This window comes from Lactuca saligna, chromosome 9 (assembly GCF_052625555.1).
Source record: "Lactuca saligna cultivar CGN05327 chromosome 9, ASM5262555v1, whole genome shotgun sequence".
In the NCBI taxonomy this organism is placed as follows: domain Eukaryota; kingdom Viridiplantae; phylum Streptophyta; class Magnoliopsida; order Asterales; family Asteraceae; genus Lactuca; species Lactuca saligna.
Window position 1 is genome coordinate 3,671,910 of NC_136425.1, and position 9,136 is coordinate 3,681,045.

Below are 9,136 nucleotides of genomic sequence, written 5' to 3' on the forward strand. Positions count from 1 at the left end.
ATGGCTAGAAAAAATGTAGCTGAGTTACTACTTATTTTGTGATTCATGAGTGTTGGCAAAAAAGATTGAAACCAAATAAGTTACATATATATAATATATGGCATGGCTCAACAAAATGCCAGCCTATTTACTCTCCTTATTGAATTCTCGGATTCATGATTGTTCTCAAGTATGACAGAGCTTAACAAAATGGTCTGTTTATGGTATTAGAGCCATATAGCTCTCTCTTTGATGAGCATAGGGACGAGATGGCCTCTGAGATGCATGCTCATGATCTCATTGGCTCCACCAATCAGCTCCTGTCCTATAAAAACAGCTGGGATACATGGCTTACACCCTAAGGCCTTGAGTTCCCTCTCGATTAGTTGACCATCTGGGTGTTCATCAAGCTCATAAACAGTTGGGTTTGCCCCAAAGCTGCATATCAGTGTCCTGATGCTGTGGCATATGCAGCAAGAACTCTTGCTGAATATAACCACAGCCTTGTTGGCTACCAATCTTGTCACAATGACCATTGATTTGATACTATTGGATAACAGTTTGGTTCTTTTATGGGGATGGAGGTAGGTGCTTGACTTTGTGGAACTTACTCTGCCATGGATGCTATAAATAGGTCTACTAGAGAACAAAAAAAGGAGGGAAAAGGTAGATGGATAGATACAAGTGGTGTTTGGTACTTTTCAAGATTTCATTTTGACATTCATCTTAAATGAAATGGTATTGGAGCAAGATTGCAAATTGATATAATAATATTCCATAGTTGATCATGACATCCTTTTAATATCACTCGTTTGATTCTCAGTTACACTATATATATATATATATATATATATATATATATATATATATATATATATATATATATATTTATAAGAACCCCAGGAATAGTTCTTGACCTCAAGGAAGGCCTACTCAGAAGGGTAATATGGTAACTGCACTATATATATTTATCTTTGAGCATCTGCTATTGGTGGACAAAGTACCTCCATCAACCAATTGGGGCAATCCTCCATACATATTACCAATATGCCTCTGCAGCTTAATTCACCAGACTGAAAGCCTAGGAAAAGCAAATATGTGGAGAAAAGATATGTTCATAAGTGATGACAAAGCATATACCAGAGAAATAAAATCAACGCATCTGTACGGAACTTTTGCATGGGGAGATATTCTTATTTGATTTTTGTAACTTTGAGTGCTCGATCACAATATTATTATTATTATTATCACTAAGGGTGCGTTTGGATGTGCAAAAATCTCTTCTTTTCCAGAAATTGTTTCTAAGAAAAGTGAAAGTTATGATAAACATGTTTGGTTTAATACTTTTTCTAAAAATCTTCCAAGAAAAGAGAATTTTTTCAAATTTCTAAATTACAAATTACCTGGAAAATTGATAATTATTGTTTTCCATGTTGTTACAGTTCAAAAAGTTTTCTAAAATATACACCCCCCCCCACCCACCCTTACCCCCCGACACACACACCCGCATCCCCCATATATATAATCTTTGTTTAATTTTATGTTCAAATATGATAAATATTGTATTATTTGCAATAACAAAAATTGCAAAATGAAAAACCGATAGAAAATATACATAAAAACAAGTTTATTAAAATGGAAAATGAAAACTTAATTTGTTTCAACCAAAAGCAGTTTCTACTGCAAATGAAAAACTCCACTCTTTTTTCTCAACTTTTACAAGAAAATCGAAAACAGTTTTCTACAACCAAACATAATACCCTAGTGACTTCAATTCTACAAACTCTTCTAATTTGAGAAGAGTGAGGTCTCCAGTATAACAATTGCCAAATATTACTGATGTCATTAGTAATATAACAGTACATGCTATTGATATGACATTATATTTTTTTGATTAGTTTATCATCAAGGAATTGATTCTTGGTGTTTAGGAATTGATTCCCTGTGTTTACGCATTAAAAATATATCTATAGATAGTGATCAGAAAAGTTGAGAATTCAGCGTATCTACTAGCCACTACAATGTGAAGCTTCTAAGTAGCGAGTTATCTTTAATTTATTTTGATGCAAGAACTTTGTTCTGTGTGAGCTAGATTTGGTGTCTCAATGAAAACCGACTACATGTGTGGGGTGACTTATTAGTATTTCATATGGAATACATGAATCTCACCTAAGATCTTCAGAAGGGCCTTTGTGGTGGGCCTTATGGTTTATATAAGAAAAGCTTATTAAAGTTCTTGGTAGTTTGCTTTGATCCAAGAAAAGAGAATTATAAACAAATATATATTATATACAAATAAATACCAATTCAAAGAGTATCAACTGGCATAATTTTGGAAAGTTCTTGTTGATTTCCCTTTAATAACCATTAGTGTCTTGCTGTTCCAGCAATCTACTTTACTGGAATAGGTAAATTGGACACATCACATATGTACTGTTAGATATCATGCAACTACAAACTTCAAAAGGTTATGATAAAAGGCCTTTCCACATTATGAGAAATCTCGTTACATTATTATATTACATTTCCAAGTGGTTCACGAATTCTTCAAGTTATGACACGACTCATCTGAATCGAGTTGATTCAGGCTTGTCATAGTGAAATTCCATTGCTACTAATATGGTCTCAACTTTGTGTGCATATATATTTGTCATAAGGAAAAAAAGTTGAAAACCAAACAAGTTACATATATATCATATATGGCATCGCTAGACAAAATGCCAGCCTAGTTACTATTTAATTATTCTCCGATTCATGATTATTCTCAATTAATTAAGTATGGCAGAGCTTAACAAAATGCTCTAGCTCTGTTTATGGATGGCTACAACACAATGGGATTAGAGCCATATAGCTCTCTCTTTGATGAGCATAGGAACCAGCTTGCCTCTGAGATGCAGGCTCATAATCTCATTGGCTCCACCAATCAGCTCCTGGCCTATAAAAACGGCTGGGGTACATGGCTTACACCCTAAGGCTTTGAGTTCCCTCTCGATTAGTTGACCATCTGGGTGTTCATCAAGCTCATAAACAGTAGGATTTGCCCCGAAGCTGCATATCAGTGTCCTGATGCTGTGGCATATACAGCAAGAGCTCTTGCTGAATATAACCACAGCCTTGTTGGTTACCAATCTTTTCACAATGACCATTGCTACTGCTGGATAACACTATGATATGTTTATGGGGATGGAGGTAAGAGGCTTTGCTTTGAGGAACTTAAAATGCCATGGATTGGATGCTATATATATATATATAGCTAGACTAGAGAACAAAAAAAGGTAGATCAATACACGCAAGTGGTATTTGGTTGTTAACTTTGACACTAATCTTAAACGAAAAGCCAATGGAGCAAGATTGCAAATTGATATAATAATATTCCGAATCCGAAGGTGATCATGACATCCTTTTAAATCATCAATCTTAATATCACTTATTTGATTCTTAGTTATGCCTTTTTTTTTGGTGTAAGAACTTCAGGAATAGTCCTTGACTCCATTGCAAGCCTACCGAGAAGGGTAATATGGTAATTTCATATAGTATATTTATCTTAGAGCATCTGCTATTTGTGGAGAAAGTACCTCCATTAACCAATTGGGGCAACCCTCCATACCATACCAATATGCCTCTGCAGCTTAATTCTCCAGACTGAAAGCCTAGGAAAAGCAAATATGTGGAGAAAAGATATATATGCGTATCAGTGGTGATCATAAAAGCATATACTATAGACAACAAAATCAAAGGCATCCGTACAAGTAGAATGGAACTTTTGCATGGGGAGATATTCTTATTTGATTTCTGTATCTTTGAGTGTTTGATCAGAATATTATGCTTAATTATCACTAAGCAATTTTGTACAAACTGTTCTAGTTTTAACATGAAAGCTTATATATCATAGCAGTCAACATTTTATTGGGTGGCCATGGTTGAATAACACTATTCTTTTTAAGAAGTTGTGTAATTGAATTATTGATAGAGATCCCTTGTTAAACCTTTTTCAGCAGGCCTTTAAAATAAAAAAAAATCTGAGGTGTATCTTTGTTCTTGACTGATGGCATTCTAATATGCTCACTTTTCTTCTCAATCCTACTCATTTCATCAAATCAGAATCATGTGCATGGGATACATCTTTTCATATTATGTTCCAAGGATAATGTATAAAACCATGCAACAGGGTATTTATGTTTTTTATTTACTGGTATTAGATATCGCCACATATATATATGCATCGAAAAAGCCAAAAAAAAGAATAAAAAGATGATTTGAGTTCTGAACTTGGAATCAAATTGTAGAACTGGCCACAGACAAAGCTAAGGGTCACCAACTTACATGATATCTTCCTAGGAAGTTAAAAAATGCCTATCAATGAACCTAGACACTAAAAATGCATTTAATCTTTGTCTTGTTCCTTTGAATCAAATATAGTCATCACTGATGCATTTAATCTTTTACTATTATATGAAAGATTAAATGTCCCTCCCCTAATTAACGGGTTGAGGGTTCAATTCCTGTGGTGAACAAATGTGTAGTTTAAAAGTATGATTTAGAGTGTGTGTGTTAGCAGTTCTAAAATAAAAAGCTATTCTCCATTTATGTTATTGCATTTACCTTCTAACAAGTTATCTTAATACCGGATCTAAACTTCGACTTTCATACTTAATTGGTTTTATATATATCTAGAAAACGAAGTGTGTTTATGTGGTTATAATAAATAGGAACGCATAGTCGTGTCTTGGCATCTCATGTCTTTTTTGATTTTGGAGATTGGTGGGCTTGTTATTCCCTCGCCTTTTCCACTTCTAGAAAAGGACAAAGGCTCTCCGATGAAAAGCATTTTTTATATTAACCCTTTGACACTTTTTCTAGTTGCGGGTGAGATAAGAGAAAATTCTTTAATTCTACAAAAAAGTTGCTTAAGACTGTTTCAGAATTTTTTGTCTTTTCACTTGAAGATCTTAGTTATATTCTCGAAATCTCGGATTAAGATTAGTAAAACATTAATTAGCCAATGAAACCCTTGGAAATTACAGCGTCAGTCCTCATGGTTTTAAAAGGCATTCATCTAATCACATGGTTTTTGCTAGTAGTGGTGCGTTGGCTTTATATATGCAAATGGCTTTGTTGAGATGCACAGTTTTTCCTGTGTGCAACATGTGATTATATAACACCTTTTTAAGTCTGACAAACATGAGATATCCTACTGTTTTTTTTATTATTCTGTTGGTAATTCTCATCAAGGAGTACTATTTCTGAATGAATTTATTAGTAAGTTTCACATGTCTAAATAAGTTGACATCTTATTACTGCCACGATAAGAAAGTTCTTGCTGGTTTTGAATACCGAGTGGAAACAGAAATAACTTCATATCTAAACTAATCAAGTAAAATATCTATGTTATAAAATGACAGCCTTCCGTTTTTATTCTCAATTTTTAAACAAAGACCCAACGGATCCTAAAATTTCGTTTTTTTATTTTTTTCAGCAAAAAATCAAACCATGGATTTTTTTGAAACGGCTATATGTTGATTCGAGGTTTACACTCATCTACTTGAGGAAAAGTTCTCTGAGAGCCGGTGCCTCTATATAGGATATCTTTCGTTTTTTATTTGGAAATTGCTCTTTTTTCTTTGGCTGGGTGTGACACGTACATGCACGTCCTTTTTTTTTTTTTTTTCTTTGGATTGGTATATGTAGCATCTCTACTTTATAAAATTATATTATTGTTACTTTTAAGCTGGGTTCATACCTTACTTTCCTATGACTCCGTACAAGGGGGAGATGTATAACACTGTACCGAGACCCCATAAGAAACTTTTACGCATACAAAAAATATTACTTCAAATTAAGCACAGTAACAACTTCTGCAATACATGGTATCTCTTGTTGCTTTTCAAAAGTAGGGAATTACATGTGCAAGTTGGCACATGCATTATGGACTCATAAAGGAAAAGAACAAAAACCAGCAGAAAAGAAGGCTAAAAAACTTGCCTTTTCTGCTTTAACAACTGTGAAACCAGCAAATTGATCCTATAGTTGTGTTAACGTACATATAATTAAGTACTCTTACTTAATTTATACTATAAAATCTTGATATTTTTTTAGCACGTTTCACTAAACCCATATGGCGTTAGAGCTAAGGAGCAATGGCACTAGCTGACCCTTGAGATGAAGGGTCATTATCTCATTGGCACCCCCAATCAGCTGCTGCCCTATGAAAACGGCTGGTACACTTGGCTTACACCCTAATCCCTTGAGCTCCTTCTCTATTTGTTGTCCCCTTGGATGCTCATCTAGCTCGTAAACAATTGGATTTGCTCCAAAACTTCTTATCAATGTCTGAATTGTATGGCACATGCAGCACGAGGTTTTGCTGAATATAACCACCGACCTTTCATTCACCAACGCTGTAACTGTGGCCATTTTGGGAACTTTGTAGCAATAGTACTATATCACAAAACCAATAGCCTAAATTTGGTAAATGAAAGTTTTAGCGAGTGATAGCTAGAAGATACATATATATGTAGAGAACTTCAGGTTTTGTTGTGAGTGATCTGGACTCTAGCTTGTTAATGCTATATATATAGATAATAAAGTCTTGAAGCATACTTGATACTGAAAAGGAGAGATTCTTTTTCCCTGAAAGATACTACAGTACAGTTCATGAGGCCTCACAACTGATTGATAACAAGTTTCTTATAATCCGTAGATTGATATGCACGGCAGCCTCTTACATCTTAAATGACATTCTTAACCTTGGTGCGGCCTTTAATTAATTCTATATATATGCTGCATTTATGTGTGGAAGGACAATATCGTAATTATGTTTATCGACATAAATACATGTGTATTCACATTTCTATATATCCCACAGCATCTTCTGAGGTAGAGGATCGAAGATGCTTTCTAAATTGGGTAAACACCCTACATTTCTCATTACGAGATTCCATGTTATAGGAAGAAGGTGAGAAGTGCCCTTCCACCATGAAAAGATTTGGTAGCGCTAGAGTGATGAGAAAAGTGAGCATTTAATTATAAAATTGTTCTCTGATCAAGTAGTTAATAGAAAATATCAAAAATAATGAAACCCACTGAACAAGCAAACAAGCAGCTAGCATAATAGTATTTACTTTATTCATTTGTCTTAAATGATTTTCCTCCACGTCGCTTGATTAGTCTATACAAAAAATTATTTCACATCAAGTTATTCCTTGTGAGTATGCCTGTTTAGGCATCGAATGTTTGGTTGTAACTTTGAATATAACAATTGGTTGTGATGACATAAGTTAACAAAATCATGTCGGTTCACATGTCCCTTTAACTTGGTTAGGTTTGCCACACCTTTAATAGAGAAACGATTAATATCGTGCATCTTATTTTTATAACCTGGTAAAACATTACTAGCATTTAGCAATATGCGTGAAAATTTTAACTCACGAAGATCTTTATGTGTATGTTAATCCTTCTCGAAGGGTGTAGGACATGTGATTATGTGAATATATGTTTCAATTATAATAAAAGTGTCGTCCGTATCTGGTGCTATATTTGCTCTCTTTTTATCTCTCTTATTTATTTATTTATATTTATTTTAGGCATGCTTGGTCTCAAAATTAAAGAATGTCATGGAAGTTAAGTTCACCTCTTTCACCCTTTCATTACATCCCATGTTTGTCAATGCATGGTGAATAAGAATCTTATGTCCAATGTACAGTACATTGGAATCTGGTATTAGATACTGACTGCAGCCTTAATAAGGAAAGGACAATTGTTGCTGTTCAAAAAAAAAAAAAAAAAAAAGAACAATGATATGTCATAATGGTCTGGAGGAAGAATCGCATAACTAGCTCAAAACACACCGAAGGGTCATTTTTAGTTTGTTGCTACGTACTACCACATTATTTTTTCCTGTTAAAAGCTTAAGCTTATGTTAATTTACTTCTTAATTATGTAGGTACAATTCTTTGAATATATATTTGGAGGCACATAACCTTGAGAAATTAAACTGTTAACATTTTTTGCTTACTATATTCTATATATATCAAGTAAAATATTATGTTTTCATATTTATCTATTTAATTAGGGGCGTCTGATCAGAGGGAAAATATGTAGGGGTAGAGAAGTATCATCATGGCTATATGCAAGGCCACGTCTTTGTATTTACTGATGATATTCTCATATGATCACTTTTCTTCTCTTTCTTACTCTTTTCCTTGAGTTCAGAATCATGCATGGGCATGGATACATATTCCAAGGATGATGTATAAAGCCGTACAACATAGTATTTACGTTTGTTATTTCCTGGTGTTAGATCTCGCCACATATATGCACCCAAAAAGACAATAGAAAAGGATATAAAGACGAGTTAAGATCTGAACTTGGAATCAAATTACAGAACTGGCCACAGAAAAAGCTAAGGGCCACTATTTCAGGGTCACCAACTTACATGATATTTCCCTAAGAAGTTAAATGCCTATCAATTAACTTAGACACCAATCAATATTATATATATATATATATATATATATATATATATATATATATATATATATATATATATATATATATATATATATATATATATATATATATATATATATATATATATATAGTTTTTTGTATTTTATCATCTGGGTTTTGCATATTGTTTTTCCCCTTGTTCTTTTGCTATTATTATTCAAGAGTATCTGTCTTGTGCTAATATACTTGAGTTTTCATAGACATAAGACACTGCTCGGTATATAGGTATCTGTTATTGTTTACCTTTGAATAACTTACAATTATGATTTTTGACACATAAATTTAAGATCTAGATTTCAACTTTCATCTTTTGTTGTTGTCCAGAAAGTGAAGCGTGTATGTGTGGTTAAAAATAGGAATGCATAGTCGAGTCCTAGCAGCACATGTCTACATTGATTTTGAAGATTGGTGGGTTTGTTATTCTCGCACCTTTTCCACTTCTAGAAAAGGACAGAGGATTGCCGATGATAAGCATTTTATATTGACCTTTTGAAACTTTATCTAGTTGCTGGTGAGATAAGAGAACATTCCTTGTGAAAAAGTAACTAAAAACTGTTTCAGAATTTCTTCTTTTCACTTGAAGATCTTAGTTATTCTCGAAATCTCGGATCAAGATCAGAAAAGAACCAATGAAACCCATGGAAATTCC

At 33.6% G+C, this 9,136-nt stretch overlaps 3 pseudogenes; all 3 read right to left on the minus strand.

Moving 5' to 3' along the window:
• Nucleotides 1–206: 206 nt before the first annotated feature.
• On the minus strand, nt 207–515 carry LOC145014860 (monothiol glutaredoxin-S2 pseudogene; annotated as a pseudogene).
• A 1,932-nt stretch (nt 516–2,447) lies between these two features.
• Nucleotides 2,448–3,211, minus strand: LOC145015531 (monothiol glutaredoxin-S2 pseudogene; annotated as a pseudogene).
• A 2,583-nt stretch (nt 3,212–5,794) lies between these two features.
• On the minus strand, nt 5,795–6,510 carry LOC145015395 (monothiol glutaredoxin-S6 pseudogene; annotated as a pseudogene).
• Between the last annotated feature and the right edge of the window lie 2,626 nt (nt 6,511–9,136).